At 44.3% G+C, this 16,067-nt stretch overlaps 1 protein-coding gene and 1 long non-coding RNA gene across 4 annotated transcripts in view; one reads left to right on the forward strand and one right to left on the reverse strand.

Moving 5' to 3' along the window:
• The window catches only part of LOC108386215 (uncharacterized), a 271,240-nt gene that overhangs the window by 191,925 nt on the left and 63,248 nt on the right, over window positions 1–16,067 (forward strand). The window lies entirely within an intron of this gene.
• The window catches only part of CHST9 (carbohydrate sulfotransferase 9), a 261,701-nt gene that overhangs the window by 8,351 nt on the left and 237,283 nt on the right, over window positions 1–16,067 (reverse strand). The gene's annotated exons all lie outside the window — the stretch shown is intronic.

The following is a 16,067-nucleotide window of genomic DNA, read 5'->3' on the forward strand; positions in this document are numbered from 1 at the left end:
CTTAACATATCAAGGAGGGAACATTTCATTTAAGCCACCAGAACAATTTAGCAAAACATGCTGAATATGCATTTTGTAGCAAGGTTCTTCACAAAAAACATAACAACAAAAAATGGTATCCATGTATCATTTTGAACCAAAGTTTCACATTTTATATTATATCTATTTGGGTTACTTAACAGGTTATTATTCATTTAATGTTAGTGTACTTTATTGCATTAATAGATTTTCTAATGCTAAATTATCTGAACCTGATAGGGATAAAACTACGAGTTTCTGATTTGAATCTATGATCATAAGTTTGTTACTGTTTTTGTGCTATCTTTGCATCCATGGTTATCAGTTACATAACCTTACAAAATGCAAACAAACAAAAACAAAACACACCCACAAGATGGAAAGGAGAGGGCCCTGAGTTTGCAGCTTAGTTTTGCCTGTAATGCAATAGGATGTAGCTCTGCAATTCTGTAGGTCAGTGATTCTTGAACTATTCAGGAGTGTGTTATCCTCAAGCACTGATTTAGTGTATCTGAAAATAAATATAAAATGTAACTGTATTTAGATTGAAATCTTTGTTGTTTTTTGGGGTGTTCTATAATGTATAGAACAGTTCACAGTCATTGCTTACAACTTAAAATTGTAGCTGGGTAAGAATAAAGTCCTGATGGCCACCACAGTTTTCCAAGAACTTGCAAAATGTGATATATTTTTCCCTTGGAAAATGTTGTATTTTAAAAAATTCATTATCACAATAAGTTAATAACTACAATCACTTTACCATATAATCTCATGCATGTATAAGACAAGTCCCTCTTTCCCAGTGAAGAATCAGTAGGGAATCTAGAAAGTCTACCTGCTCCCCTACTATATAAAATCATATCAATAGTAGAACAAGAAGTTAGTTCTCTTGTCAGTGGGATGAATCAGCCCATCTACTCTTTGACTAGATACTTCCTACAGTTCTTGTAATAACTGGGTGAAGGAAAACACAGAAGATGAGATTTTCAAGGTGGCATCCTCTAAGAGGGCCAAAAATTGTAAGGACTTCAGCTTTTACTCTGGGTAAATTAGGGAGACTTTGAGCAACTCTGAGCAGAAAGGTAAGTGATCTCACTTAGACTTGAAAAGGATGGCTGAAGAGAAGACTGAACTAGAGATATGCAGTCCAATTGTCAGCATGTTACTGGAAAAACTAACGAATGAATGATGTGCCCTGGGAGTGCTGCAGGGGGCTACCAGCACAGAGGTTGAAGAGTGGTGGGTAAGTCGTGGGGGATGTTTGTGTATCCATGTATGTAGGTATAATTGTAACCCCAGTGTCTGGAACAGTCTGTAGGCTATAGTAATTGCTCTCACATATTTGTTGAGTGAATGAACAAATGAATGAATGAAATTAAGTCTTCAAGGATGATTAGGAATTTTTTAGCCAATTAAGCAAAAAGGCAGAGGAATGAAGTGCAGTATATGAAGCCCACTTCCAGGCATAGTGGCCCTCCTACCAGGTAAACTTTGGGTGGAGGGGGTTGCTTTTTTCTAGGGCAGGAAGACTGATCACAGTACAGCAACATGTATCCCCTCATAAAATAGCTGCCCAAATCTTCCATGCCACTCAGCCAATTATTTGGGATTTCAGCTCTAAAACCATTTATCTGCTGCCTTCTCAGAGACTGCCAGAATGGCTTCAAAGCCCTGAATCCCTCTTTACTATGATCACTGACTTGCAGTGCTTATAGTTTTCATAGAAATTATAAAATTTGACTTGAGGTTTGGAAGATCATGGGGTTCTTGGTAGGCTACATGGGAAGTACTTAGCACAAGCCAAACATAAAACCACCATTACGTTTCTGCTGCTAGTTTTGTACAACTGTTTAAATCATAATTGCTATTATTATTGTTTTAATAGTAGGAGTAATAGTATTTTACCCCAGTGGCTAGTGAATTAGAAGGTTCCCTTGTTGTCCATTACTATCCAGACTGATTTGTGTGTCTACATGTGCCCTAACTGGTTCTCTCCCTGCCCCACTAACAAAAGCAAAAACAAAATCAGCCATCCCCATGCCCACTGGACCTTGTGCTGGGGTCATCAGGTCGCCCTTCCATCTCCAGGAACTTCTGGAGTGTTTGTTTCCCATGACTTCCCCGATGAAACCTGGCTGCACCCCAGGGTTCTGCTTCCCTTGCACTTTCTCAAGTGGACGAGACTTCCCTTCCTTGACCACCCATCCCTCAGCAGGCTGGAAGATAGAGAGTGATTTCCTTGGGCTCCACGGCTTCCCGACCTTCCCCCCGACACAGCCCTCTGCTTCCGTGGAGCACGTGTGTTCTGCTGAGCCTCCCTTTCTGCTCCTCACGCGGTCATTTGCCTGTACCCCGGGTTTTTCCACTTTAGGCACTGAAGACTTTAGCTCCCAGCTGAGACTTGGCTTCTTCGTCCCCACTCTTGTTATTACGTGTATTGACTGACAGCCAATAAACTCAGTTCCGTGACCACCTCGCCTTTACTTGACACGTTCCCTATTTCACGTAGACCTTGCTGGCAAGGCTGGAGCTGCACCACCGTCATCGCTCTGATCACTGCTGTTTAACCCTGCAGCCCCCCGTTACTTTTGAGATTCTAGGGCCACCTTTTGCTGTGTTATTCAGGATCCTAGCAGCCAGCCTGCCGGCCGCTTCTCTTAGCTCCAGAAGGTCACCTCTGCAGTAGGGTGGTTCTCCCTGTCCACCTTGTCCAAATTATGTTCCCACTGAGGTTCCCTTGAACAGAACCCTGCTTATTTTCCTCATGGCACTTATCACAAAGTGAAGTGATTTTATTTATTTCTATGTTGTTTTCTTCCCACCCCACTCCATCTCTGTGGTACTCAAATACGGCTGCTGAGGGCTTGTCTTCCTTGTTCTGTCTTGGACCTCTGGTACCTAGCATGTTGTCTGGCATTGAGAAGATGATCAGTAAATAACTACTGAATGGACAAATGTGATTTTAATTTAATGATGGGTTTCCAAACTATTGTTTTATGACCTTGTTGAAGAAAAACTGTTCATCGAAAGGTCAAAGTTAACTTAGATAAACAATTTGCCACTGATTGCAGAGGTGCTGAAAATCTGTATTCAAACAAATCTTTGGCAGAAGCAAAAACAAACAGAACAGGCACATGCAGAGCTCCTCATGCTAACGTGGGCACGGAGGGCTTGGAGCCTTACCCGCTGCCAAATCAGATTGGTTCAAAGTCACTCAGCACTGCCTCGGAGCCTCCGGGAGCTCGCCAGCGACCTGGCCTCCCAGGCCTCCCTCTGCACGCTCCGAAGCAGAGTCTCTGGGAAGGGGGCTCCTGGTTCTGAGTTTAAATAAGCTCCCCAGCCATCCACTGGCAGTAATGGCATTTGGGGACCACTGAACTAGGGTACAGCAATGGAAAGTAAAAATAAGAGACTTCATCTCATTTCATCCTGGAGAGAAAGACCAAATATGGTGGATGTGAGTGTTTTCGTAAGCAGTCAAATGCTCTGTGTAGGCGGGACTGGCTCAGAGGGGCCAGATGAAATACCCTTCACATGTATCCCCTGCCTTTCACGGGAAGCCCACATTCCCCAAGCCACTTAATAATGGTGAGTTTGGCTTGGGAGGTTACTGTGGGGAAGGTTCGCTGCTCATGAATCAGACTTCCTTCTGTTGCCCATTTATCTAAGACTAGTCAGTTTCCTCAGCTCTGACCAAGATAAAGACAGTTAACTAAGAAACGACACCCCATGAAGCTTCTTGGATGCACAGTAGACCTTTTCCCAGCAACCCCTTATGTCACGTTATAAAAGCCATTATTAGGTTTTGGTGACCACCCTTTAACCCCTGCAATCCATCCCACCTTCATTTTCTTTGATCACAGCAAGCCTTCCCATGACAGGGCCTTGGACTACTAAAATTAAAGTTAATGGTATTTTAAATTTGAGGCTTACACCAGTGAATTTCCACCATCACCATCATAATGATGGCAACAATAATGAAAAGATAAAATAATAAGTAAATAGTAATTAAAAACTCCTACATCTTTGGGGCACTTCATTCTTATTGTCCCCAAAGCACATGGATAAAAAGCCAAACTTCTCCTGCTCTTTCCCAAAGTGGTCCTTCCCTCACTCTTTTCTATTTCTGAAATGCTTCTGTTACATGCCGGTCACCCGCTCACAAAATCTGCATGATGATTTAACAATCAGAAAGTAAATTGGTTAATTTACATCTCATAATGTCTTTTAAAAAATCTTTTAAATTTATCTCTTCATTGGGTATCCTAATTAGTCTCCCTGAAAAAATACTGCCAAATTAGCTTTCCTAAGCATTTGATTTCTCACTCCTTGTAATTTACAACTGGCTCAAATAGATCAATCAACTAACACCTGATCGCTTACCCAGCAGTGTCACCCTGTCTCTGGGCTTCTTGTCTCTCTGTGTTCTGCTCTGTCCTGACACCGTCTGTGTCCTCTACTTGCATCCATAGGACTCTCAGCATCCCCACCCATGTTCTTTTCCTTGGGCCTTTCCATGTCTCCTGGCTGATACAAAATCCTGCTTGCTCCATGAAAACCACACAGGTTCCCAGCAAGGACTCTGCTCTCTTCAGAACAATGGTAGCCCTTTTCTGTGAACAAGGTAATTTTATTCCAGCTGACACTGCTATTTGATTTTGTCATTGGAGAAACTCTTTTAGCCCCAGCTAAACTGTAAGCTATGGCAGAAAGCTGTAGTTTTCCATAAATACCTTTGCAGAGTGGATGTTGCTGTGAGGCTAGTTGAAAGATACGAAAAACATGAGTATTCAGAGAAGTCTAATGAAAAAAATGTGTGGACATTAATTCGGGCTTGGGGTTCAAGGTGGGTTTCTTGCAGAAAGTGGATGCTACACAAACCCATTTCTGTTTCCACTTTCAAGAGCACTCTTTTCCACCTCACTGGCTTAGTTGAAAGGCTGGGGCATGCGACTAGTTGGTTTAATCATTGCATTAACCCAAAGACGAGACATGAAAATGTCTATTTCATAAATGAAGGACTTGGATGAAGCTCAGACAGTTTATATGACTTGCCCAAGGTCACACCTCTATTGCTGATGCTGGGCTTCAAACCTTGGACTTAGTCATTTATGTTTTTTTTTCAGCTGCATCACATATCAAACAATTTAGGCCTTAATGCCAATTGAATGAATTAAAGTACGTAAATTAACAATCATATGCTGGTTACAAGAGAGTTAGGTAGTTGACAACCAGGATTTTAGAGTCATATGGTCCCGGTTTTGTGTCCTTGTTCTATCATTTTCTAGTGGGTAACCTTGGCTAACGTATTTCATTTGTCTAAGCTTCAGTTTCCTTGTCTGTAAAATGGGGATCAAAATTTTTCTGAAGAGATTTTTGGGGACAATTTTCACAGAGGAATTGATGTGAAGATGAATGTGGGAGGACACTGGGAAGTTGACAGGTGGGCAAGGCAGGGATGGAAAGGGCTTTCTGTGCCTTGAGAGTGTGCTTGGGGACCAGATTCAGGTAAATGGGAGAGGCAGGCAGGCTTGGCATTCACTCCCTGTGCCCACAGAAGGAGTGCAGACGTTATTATGCAGGTGATGGGGATTTTCAGCAGGGCAGGGACTTCGGGCAAATATTCCAGCAGCAGTGGAAGGTGTGCTGGCAGCAGGAAGATCATCTAGGTGAAAACTGTTAGGAGAGGAACTAACACAATGGTGTGAGAATGAGGAAGAGGGGAGTTACATAAGGCAAATTTAGGACATTGATCAGACTGGAAGAGTGAGTGTAAATAAAGTGTAAGAATGGCCCCCACTTCCCAGAGAGAGGAAAAGGGAGTAGCAGGCATTAGGGGAGGCTATGGGTGGGCGTGAGTGCACACCATTCAGTTTCAGATCTTTTGAGTTTGAGGTGCCCCTGAGAGAGGCTTGCCAATATAAGGATGCCAAAACTGGATACACAGATTTGGGAACTGTTGGCTAGTGGAGTGCAGGCTGAATTCATGGGCCTTGAAGGCACTGCTTAGACAGAGCAGTAATAATGATCCCAACGTCTGCCGTTTGGACAGTCGGCTATGTGCCAGACGCATCACACCCACCACCACCTTCACTTCCATTTTACAGATGAGGAAATGGAGCCTCGAAAAGATTACCCAACTTGTTTAAGGCACACAGCTTGAGAAAAAGAGGCAATTCATTAGCCCAGCTGTTGTTCCTGGACTCAAAGAAGGTCCTAAGCATTGTAAACTGTTGTGGGCAGACCATGGTGGGCAACTAACAGACAAATTTAATGATGATAAGATTGGTGATATGATGATAAGATGGTGGTTGCCTCCCCAACCCCCACCCCTGCTTCTTATCATTTAGCTTTGAAGTTTTCTAGTTTAATTATTATCACTTTTATTAATGTAACTTTCATCATTTCTCTTGAATTTAGATATCGATGCAGTTATATTTCTTCATACTCTCATGAAGACCTAGTTATTTTTAGTGCCTAATAAGAGTAATAATGGTTGTGTATAGGATACTTTTTCAGAAGTTGAAAACAGATATGACCTTCATGGATATAAGTAGAAAAGCCTTCTCCTCAATGGGTTCAATGGGCTTCTATGGATTTATCACATTATCATCCAAGTTTTCTTGAGTAAATGAGGCTATTCTTTTGTTTTCAAATTTCCAGATAAATAAATTAGGATAGACTTGTGTGATAACTCATCCAAGGTCACTCTGTATAGTCAATGGAGAAATCAGGAACACAGTCCAGTTCTCTAATTCCATCCCAGGAAGCTTAATTAGCAGAACACCTCACTTTCTAAAGACATTCAAAAATTGAATGAGGTAAAGTGAAATACATGCACAATGTCTGTTCTTTACTATTTTATCTCTCAGGTGTCTGCATGTGGCAAACATGGGTGAGAATGACAAACACAGTCAACTGTATTTGGGACGAAGGGAAGAGAGTATGTGGAGGTTTGACTATGAGGATTTTGACATTTCAATGTAATCTCAGATTTCTAATAGATTTGGAATATGGTTCATTAATACCTCCAGGTTGGTATTTGGTTTTCTAAAAAATTAGCACTTGTTAGCCAGCCTCTCCTCCCCTGGAATTAACGATGAACAACAATAGTGCATGCATCTGGGATGGTTCCAGAGGAGGAATGGAGGAGGGTAGGGAAGAAGGGGCCAGCGGCTCAGGGTTGGAAGGTCAAGTGTAAAGCCTTCTTCTTGTTGGGTGGGGTGAGGGATGTTGTTACAGGTGGGGTTCAGCAAGCAGGGAATTTTCACAGGCAAGGGGCATGAGTCCACGAGGTGACACTGAGGTTGGGGACTGCCTGGGGTGGACCAGGCAGCTGGAGCTGGGGAGGGCCAGAGACCTGGGTCAGCAGTGTAGGAGGGAGTTGGGATGCTTCCAAGGGATGGAGATGGAAGTGCCAGGGAGAAGAAAGCCTTTGTGGGGACAGGAGTGTGGTGGCTAGATATATCAGCAAAGTATAAAGAACACAGCATTTGAGTCTGCTCGACCAAGTCATCCACTTACTACCTGGGTGATTTTCGGACCGGCCTTCATGTGTGTTTCCCTAGAAGCAGACCTTGAGTCAAGGAGTTGAGGGCAAGTTGTTAAATTAGAGTTGATTCCAGTAGGAGAGCTGGGAAATACGATAGGGAAGGGCAGGCAGTGAATATGGGGGGATTATTAAGCAAGTTAGCACACTAGGCGCTGGGCCTGAATTCCACAGAGGGCGAACTCTGAGTGCCAGGGAACAACACGCACTCCAGTTATCATGCCAGATCCTGTCAGCCCCGGGGGAAGGCTTCTGGGGGAACAGGTCTGGTAGTTCCAGCCAAGTCTACAGGCGGGCAAGGTAGGCCTCCCCCCACCTCACCTGCCCCTCCTGTGGCTCCTCTGCCCACTGGCTGAGAGGCACAGGGGCTGCGAGGAAATGCTCTGAAGGAAACCGTGCAGGCATGCCCAGTGCTGTTACGCAGCCAGTTACCTACCATCTTCTCAGTGTTAAGGTGAGGGTGCTAATGTCTGTTCTTGGACATGCTGAAATGGAAGTGATAACATTTGTTGGGATCTAGGATCCCAAATGCCCAGATTCACCCCCACCCCTTTCCCTTTGCAAGTATCCATGATGTGAGTTTGTGTGTAGAAGCATAAAATGAATCTGATGGCTGGATGGAACCCCAGACCACACTGATCTGTAAGAGTTCTTTTGCCCACAGCAGGCTGTCCTAAGGCCTATGAGCAACTTTGAACAAGAGGCCTCTTTGGGCCTATTTTCCCATGGCCATGCTAAAACCTCAGTCCTTAGATTCTGACACTTTGATTGGCAGAAAAAAATGGTCTTTTTGAGAATGAATTAGATAAATGCAGTTATAAAGTACCTAACACAGTGTCTGACATGCAGTAGGTGTCTCCAGAATGTTGATGTCTCCTGTCCCTCTGCCTTTCTTCCCTGACTTTCCCCTTCTGCCCCCTCCATCCAGAATGCCTGCCTCCCCAACTTCAGGCCGAGTGGCCGTGGCAACAGGCCCTGTGAGAAGCAACAGGGGTAGACATCAATTCAGTTAGGAACGGGCCCCTCTCCAGGGGGCAGCTTGTCCTTAGGTCAGCTGGCAACCAGTGGGAGGGCCTGGAGCAACAGCCTCTGTCTGGGTGTGTGGATACTAACTAGCCCTACCTATCAGTCCATCTCTCCTCTGGACTCTAGACTGGAAAAGGGGTTTGGCCAGTTACTGGTAAAGAGAAAAAAATAAGAGCAGCCATATAGAGAAGCAGAGCCCAAGAAGAGAGCTGAGGGAGGTAACAGTGGAGTTGCTCAGCACAGGGTGGTTGGGGAGCCCGTTGCAGGAAGCAGGGCCTCCTTCTTCCCCACCCAGAGCTGACAAGTCCAAAGCCACCTGAGCTCTGCGAGCAGCAGTGCCGGGAGGCAGGCCACACTCCACTTTTCTTATTTGCCTGAGCATCTGCCAGCCCCGGATCAGATTTGCCTGCCTCAGCACCCCTGAGTGGCACGCACGCCCTTCTGGCTGGCCCGCCTACACATTTGACAACTCAGCTTTCCTCAAGGCTGCCTCCCCCAAGCCTGCTCCCACCCTGGCAGTCTCAGGCAGGCAGCTCACACTCTGGTGCTACCGGGCCCTGGGCTAGGAAGACAGGGGCTGCCTTAGGCACAAGCTCATGCATGAGGATCCAGAGACCGTGATGAGAGAGTTTCTTCCTTGTGAGATTTCAGTCTGAAAGAGAATGCAAAGGGAGAATGCAAGACATGAACTCACAGCAAGGCAGAGGACCAAGAGCCATGGGGGAGGACAGAGCACTGCCGTGCGAGGGGTCAGAAGGAACAGACGGCTAATGGAACAAAGTGATGGTCAAATGGATATCTGTATGGTATGATCTCTTCAAGCATTTGATATGTTTTATCAATTTCATTTTAAGAATATTATTTTATTAACCAAAAATATGAAGCTTCTTGGGGTTTCCAAAATGGGTTGCTTTTCCTGAAGACAACTGTGCTAAATTCAAGATGTCATGGAAATGGCTGCTAAGAAGCAACTATGGCCATGGCCATGGCAGCTCCTCTTGGAGCCCTCTCTTTGCAAGGCCAGGTGTGAGAGGTGCTGGCCCTGACCCCTTAACCTGAGGCTGTCTCTAGGGTCTGTGCACCCTCACTCCCTAGAGCTGGTACACATGAGCTTCTCCTGGACAGGGCAGGGTCGCAGAGGGACACCTGCCATCTGAAGCCTCTGGCTTCTGTAAAGGCAACCAGCAACTGCCATTGTGAGTGGGGGGCACTGGCAGCTCCATCTCTTCTGTTCCTTCCTCTGGGCAGAGCCCATGTCCCAGGAAGAAGTGTACAGGGGAACTTTCTTCCCCCACCCATTGCCCACTGGTCCAAAGCAGCGGAAGCCCTGGGACAACAATGCCAGCTGGGAGAGCAGCACGCCACTGGCAGGGCTGCTGGTGACATCCCAGCACAATGCTCTTACATTGAGACACTGGTAGGCAGGATTCTACCTGCACTATTTCTAGATATGGTAAAGCAAGCATAATTCTCTGAAGGTCCTTCCGACACAGCATCATCATCCCCTTTTCTTCACTACGGTTCTGTGACCTGCTCCTTAGAAGGAACAAATGCATCCTGGTGTCCCTTGCTCAGAAAGAAATCACAGCTTATCAATTCCACTATTCCCCACACCAAGGAAAACTGTCCTAGGCAGGGGAAAGAAGTCTCAGGCTCCACCCAGGGCATTTCCTTAGGACCTCCCATCAGTGTAGGCTGCGAGCACCCAGTCTATAGCCGGCACTGTGACCAGATGAAGGGGATGGATCGGAGCACTTCTAGACCAGCCCTCAGACCAATAGGGTGACCTTCTTGTCTCCCAGCGACTCATGATCCCTCTTCTGAGATTCCTAGGTCCCGAGCGTGCCCTCTCCTGGGTGAGGAGGGGTGTGTGTTTATACCAACAGGCAGGGAAGCTTGCCCGCCTTGCCCCCTGCCAGGGCTCCAGTCCCCTTCAGTTCAGGAAAGCCCTTGGGCTGGAATGGTGGGGCGAGCATGCGGGGTGAGAGTAGGCTTGGGATAGTATGGCCAGAGTGCTTCACGTGGGCCCAGGGCTGTGCAAACAGTGACTCCTCACCTCGGCTCTGCCAGGGGGTTATGGTCATGTTGCCATTACATTTGCTAAGTTTACAAATTAAAACTGGCAACTGCTACAGCTGGGACTAAGTCCAGGCTTTTCAGGCTCCAAAACCTGGGGTTTCTCACCATAGAACAAGTTCACCTCCCAGGGCTCCCCGTGCCACCACATCTGCAGCTAGAAGACTGTTCCCTCACTATTAGATGTGGATGAACACCATCCTTCCTACCGTGCCACTTGGCGGTGGCTGAACGTGCTTGAGTCAGCTCCAGGCAGATGGGCAGCAGGCACCACCAACCTGGGGCTTCCCTCCCCAGTGTGAGTGGTATATGGCGGGTACCAAGAACTTATGCTCTACTGAACAATCCCAGATACTTCAGCATGGCCTCTGGCTCCCAGAAAACCACAGTGTAAGCTAGCTTTGCCTGGACATTGGGTATCTCCTTGGGAAGCACAAACCACACAGATACTGTGATTGTCTGCTCAGCTTTAATGCCAGCTTTGGAACAAAAGGTCCTTATCTTCACAGCATCTTTATTTCCCCGTCTGCCTCTACAGTCATTAGAAACACATATATCCAGACTTGGTGCCTATGGGGTGACCATGTTTCCACTCCATCCATGTTGCCTTTTCAAGATAACTTATTTTACATCTTGGCAATTCACTGGCTGCAAATCTGGGAAAACACAATAATATGTGGACATTTGTGAGCTGTGTGCCTGAGTCAGGGATGAAAGGGGTCAGGTTGAAGTTACTTTCAACTACTGGTAAACTCCAGGTGACCAGGGATCCTGGTTCTCCCAGCCTTTGTTTACCAACACACTAGCTGCCTGATGTTGTCTTCATGGGGACTTTTATATACTGAATGAAAGCATCTATTTTCTGCCATCAGTAAGAGTGTGTTGACCTAGGTTGTGAGATACCTATTCCACACCTACGTCAGCCCAGCCACTTGCGAAGTGGAAGGGAGGAAGCACTGAAGACTAGACTTGGTAGATTGTTAACCCTATTCGTGGTTTACTTGCAACTGTCAATTGATCTTAAATTGGTTTTCTACTAAATCAACAGCACCCACTAGATTAGGTTGCCTAACTGAACAAATGGGGGGGTAGTTGACTCGACCTTCCTCCTGTAAAACAGAGTATCATGCCTGCTGAACGGAACTGTAAACAATAAATTAAGTAAGTAGATAATGCCTGACATGTAGTGTATATTCATTAAGCATGGCTTTTAGCCACAAGTTCTATGTCTCTGCAAAGAGTATCACCTTTCTGCAGTAACCCTGGTGAGACAGGTACCGTGGGTGTAGTCAGAGTAGGGTGAGGGCCTCTGGAAAAAGGAAGGCAGGATATTTACAGTCAGAGCAATGTAACTACATGCAAGGAAACCCCTTCCCAAAACTCTGTGTTAAATATTAAGCTCTAAAGTCATTCTTCAGTGAGATCAGGTAATATTCCCCAGATAAAGAAGAGTAGCACATGTTTTTATTATACTAATCATTTGTAATCATGTGTAAGATTCACTTTGGCATGCTAAAAGGCCCAGGCCTATGTGCTGTCTTTCCTCCTTCAGACCTGATGAGGTGATTTGCAAACTGGGCAACTAATTTAGCATGCAGGCCCTGCCATAAACAACATAGTAAAAGGCAGGAAGGATTCCACCTTAAAGATAAGATAGCATTTTAATACCCAAGAAGTTAAGAAGCAGGATTCTTAACTTACTCTTTAGCAAACAATATCTCAGCCCACCTTGGGGGCTGGTCAGGCGGCCTTGTTTGATATGCTCCCAGACCAAGACGCCATTTCTGGGAGAAATCAGAGCAGGAAGTTCCTTGCGTTAAGTTAATTCTAAATATTCAGGGACCACTTAACAAGTCCATAACCCTAACCTTTTTTTCACATTTCCAAAAATCCTCAACTGCCTATAAATCCCTAGACAATGCACCACTACAGACTCTCTTGTCCCCTAGCTCTGTCCTCTCACTGTATCTCTCAATAAAAGCCTCTTCCTGGCTCTCCTACCTTGGTTGTTTGCTAAGTTCATTGTTTGACTCTGCAAACAAGAACCCTGGCATCACTGGGATCTTGCATTACTCTTCGTCTTACTTAGATTGTTAGTTCACGTCCCATGTTTTTATACTAAACTCTTCATTTTTTTCTCTAAATTACTCATTCCCACTATTGATATATCATTTGGACACATTTTTTTTTATCATGCCCAGACTACGGTCATGGCCTACTGGCAGAATTAATGAAGCAACACATTCATTCTAGCAGTACTAATTGAGCATCTAATACGTGCTCTGTTAATGGCTTTGGGGCAAATGACTCTGGCAAGTCCTGTTCCCTGGTACCAAGGTTCTTCTGGGTGAAGGTTAATGAACTAATAAATGAACAAATGGATAAGACAAATTCTGATGGTGATAAGTATGATAAAAACACCAAAACAGTGATGGAATGGAGCATGAGGGACAGGGGAGAGTGCAGTCTGTGTCAACACAGATGTCTAAGGGAGATCCATTTGGGGAGCAGTTTGAGCATAGATAGGCATGACAAGAAGGAACCAGAATCTGGAGCCGAGCACGGGGCCAGCAAGTGCAAAGGGGCCTGGCATGAGCCCGGCCAGGGGCAAGGACAGAGACAAGGCCAGTGCGGCTGCTGCGTGACTGAGAAGGGCCCAGTGACATCAGATGAAATCAAAGAGGAGGGCGGGACCACATCTTGTAGAAATATCAGATCACAGAGGTCATGGGAAGGACTGCGGATTTTATCAGAGGTGTAATAGAAGCCTCTGGGGGAATTAGATGGGGCAGGGATGGGCTGACGTGATGTAACTGACATTTTATAAAGCTCACTCTGCCGGCCAAGTGGAGTGTGAACTGGGGGCTGGCGAGAGTGGATGCATCAGAGCCCGGAGAGGGATTGGTGGCTGCTACCAGTGGAGATGGAGCAAAGGCGAAAAACACCAGATACAGTTTTAAGAAAATTCTACACTAATTTTCCTGAGGTCATTTCTCCACTCCAAAATTTTTGGTGCCCTCACATTTCATTTCCTGTCGAATCAAATCTGAGTAACTTTGGTCTTCAAAGTGCTGCATGGTCCTCCCTGGCCGCTTTCCATTGATTCTTGATTTCTCCAAACTCCCACCCTCTCTATGCTGTGTAGTTAATAAGCAGGAAATAACACACACACTGCTATTCTGTGCAGCATTTAAGGTACGTCCATCTTCCCTTCAAGATCGAAAATCCCTTTAGAACAGGCTCCGTGCTGGGACTTTCCTCTTTCTTCCACAACCTCCATTGTACTGAGCAAAGCTCTAAACACAGGGCACATGATGAAATTGCTTATCGATTGATTAAAAACATACATCACTAGCATTCGTCTCTTTAGTATTTCCCTCATATGAAAAAGGGTGATTATCTGTCCATAGTCATTGTGCCACTGAACCACTATTCAATGTATTAATCAGCTCTGAGATAACCAGATGAGCCTCTCTTGCAATCTTTCTATTTTGCTGAGATAATTTCACTTGCTTTGGAGTTTATGAGGCCATAAGTGGCTCCCATCTGTTGATGAACATATTTCTAAGAGTCATTTAGTTTCAAGTATGGAATACTTGAGGGGAAGTTAAATTGTAACTTTTATATTAAGTGTCATCTAGTAACAGAACCAAAATTGGAAGCATGTGTTCAATTTTGGTCTTTCATTTTCAAAGCGTTAGGTCGGGCAAAGAATTAATTTCATTTGTTTACAAAGAAGATTATGCCTAATAAAATCTATTTTGTTTATGGTCACATTTTAGTCAATCCATTGCCTTAGAAAATGAGAGAAATCTGATTGGCTAATCACTCAACATAGTAAATTACATTATTCCACATCCATAGAACGTTGGCTTAATTGAATTTTCCAGTAATAGTATGATGAAAATCTTCCCTTTTAATACATTTTGAGCAAGGCACATACCAGTGATGAAACAGTGAAGCATCTTGTTTATTCCTTCCTTGTTTGATGATTGACCCCAGAATGTAACACAACACGTCTGTGGATAATAACTTTCCACATTAAGAATAATAAAGACAAGCCAGCTTTCACTGGGGTTCTACTGGTACTCCGAATTTCCCCTACTTGCCTGTATGCCTTTTCCTTCCCAGAAATTTCTTCTCTGATAAGTGGTACTTTCAAAATAAAGTTTAAGTAAAATTGGTTTCAATTTATGCATAATAAAAGAGATCAGTGTGATATGCTTCTCCAGGGAGAGATAGAAAAGCTCTCTAGGATATTTTCTTTCACTCCTGAGGTTCTCATAAGGACCACGGAAGCATTTCCTCTGCAAAATACAGAGACACACAAAAGTCTACACACAATATCAGGGAAATCAGTAGATGGATGCCTGGGGGCCTGCCCTGAGGGGCCAAACAATATATATCATGGATTCTACAGAATTGCCTTAGCATTAGGGACTACTACTTATTATTTTTTTCTTTCTGGGCATTTAGAAATATTTACTGTGGCCAATATTGGAAATAGCAAAATTCAAGCTGCTAAAGATTAGAAAGTGTTTCAGTCTGTAAACACAAAGAAAATAGTCTTTTAGCATCATTACAGGGAATACATCTTAACTTAAGCAATGATAACTATATACTGTATAAAAATATTTCTGATTCCTTGATTACTCCTTAAAACACAATTTTTAAAATGTCAACCAGCAACATGTATTCAAAATGGTGACAATTCAAGCCCCTCTTTCCTACAATTCCAGAAGATATCAAGTTTTCGCTGAGTTCTTCCTTCTGTTCTTTATCACGGGGAGAAAGAAAACAAGGATAAAATGCTTTAAAGGTGGACAAAAAAATTATTGCATTTTAGGATGTATATTGAAGCATAATGGCAAATCAGTGGCCCATTTTGATCAAAGCTTTAAATCAAGAAGTGAAAGAAAGATTTTGTACCCAGAGGTGGTGTTTTGAATTACTGAGTGCTGAAGGGTCTCTGCCCATTGTGCCTGGCCGGTGGAACTTGGTTTCTGAGATTTGTTGCTCTGTGCTGAGAGAGAAACCCCAAATGATGGTGCTGGCCATCTTGCTAATACAATCTGCTAAGCTGAAAAATTTCAGTTACCCAGTTCCTCATTTTCAGGTACAGATGCCACCAAGCAGGAAGGGAGATGATTAGAACGACTCTAGGAAATCACTTGTGGAATCGATTTCATTGGCCTGTTGGTGATACATCTCAGGTGGTGTGATTCACCTGTGCTAGATGGTATGTTGACTATTCTTTGTAAGAAGTAGTAGGTGTTCAGCACAGAGTTTCAGGATCTCATATTCCCTCGTGAGTACATGCACAATGACTCTGTTGTTACTAATTATGAAGAACTTAACAAAAGAATTTTTAGAAATAAGGTATTTTCTGGAAAATGAA

Source organism: Manis javanica, chromosome 9 (genome assembly GCF_040802235.1).
Source record: "Manis javanica isolate MJ-LG chromosome 9, MJ_LKY, whole genome shotgun sequence".
NCBI classification, from domain to species: Eukaryota; Metazoa; Chordata; class Mammalia; order Pholidota; family Manidae; genus Manis; species Manis javanica.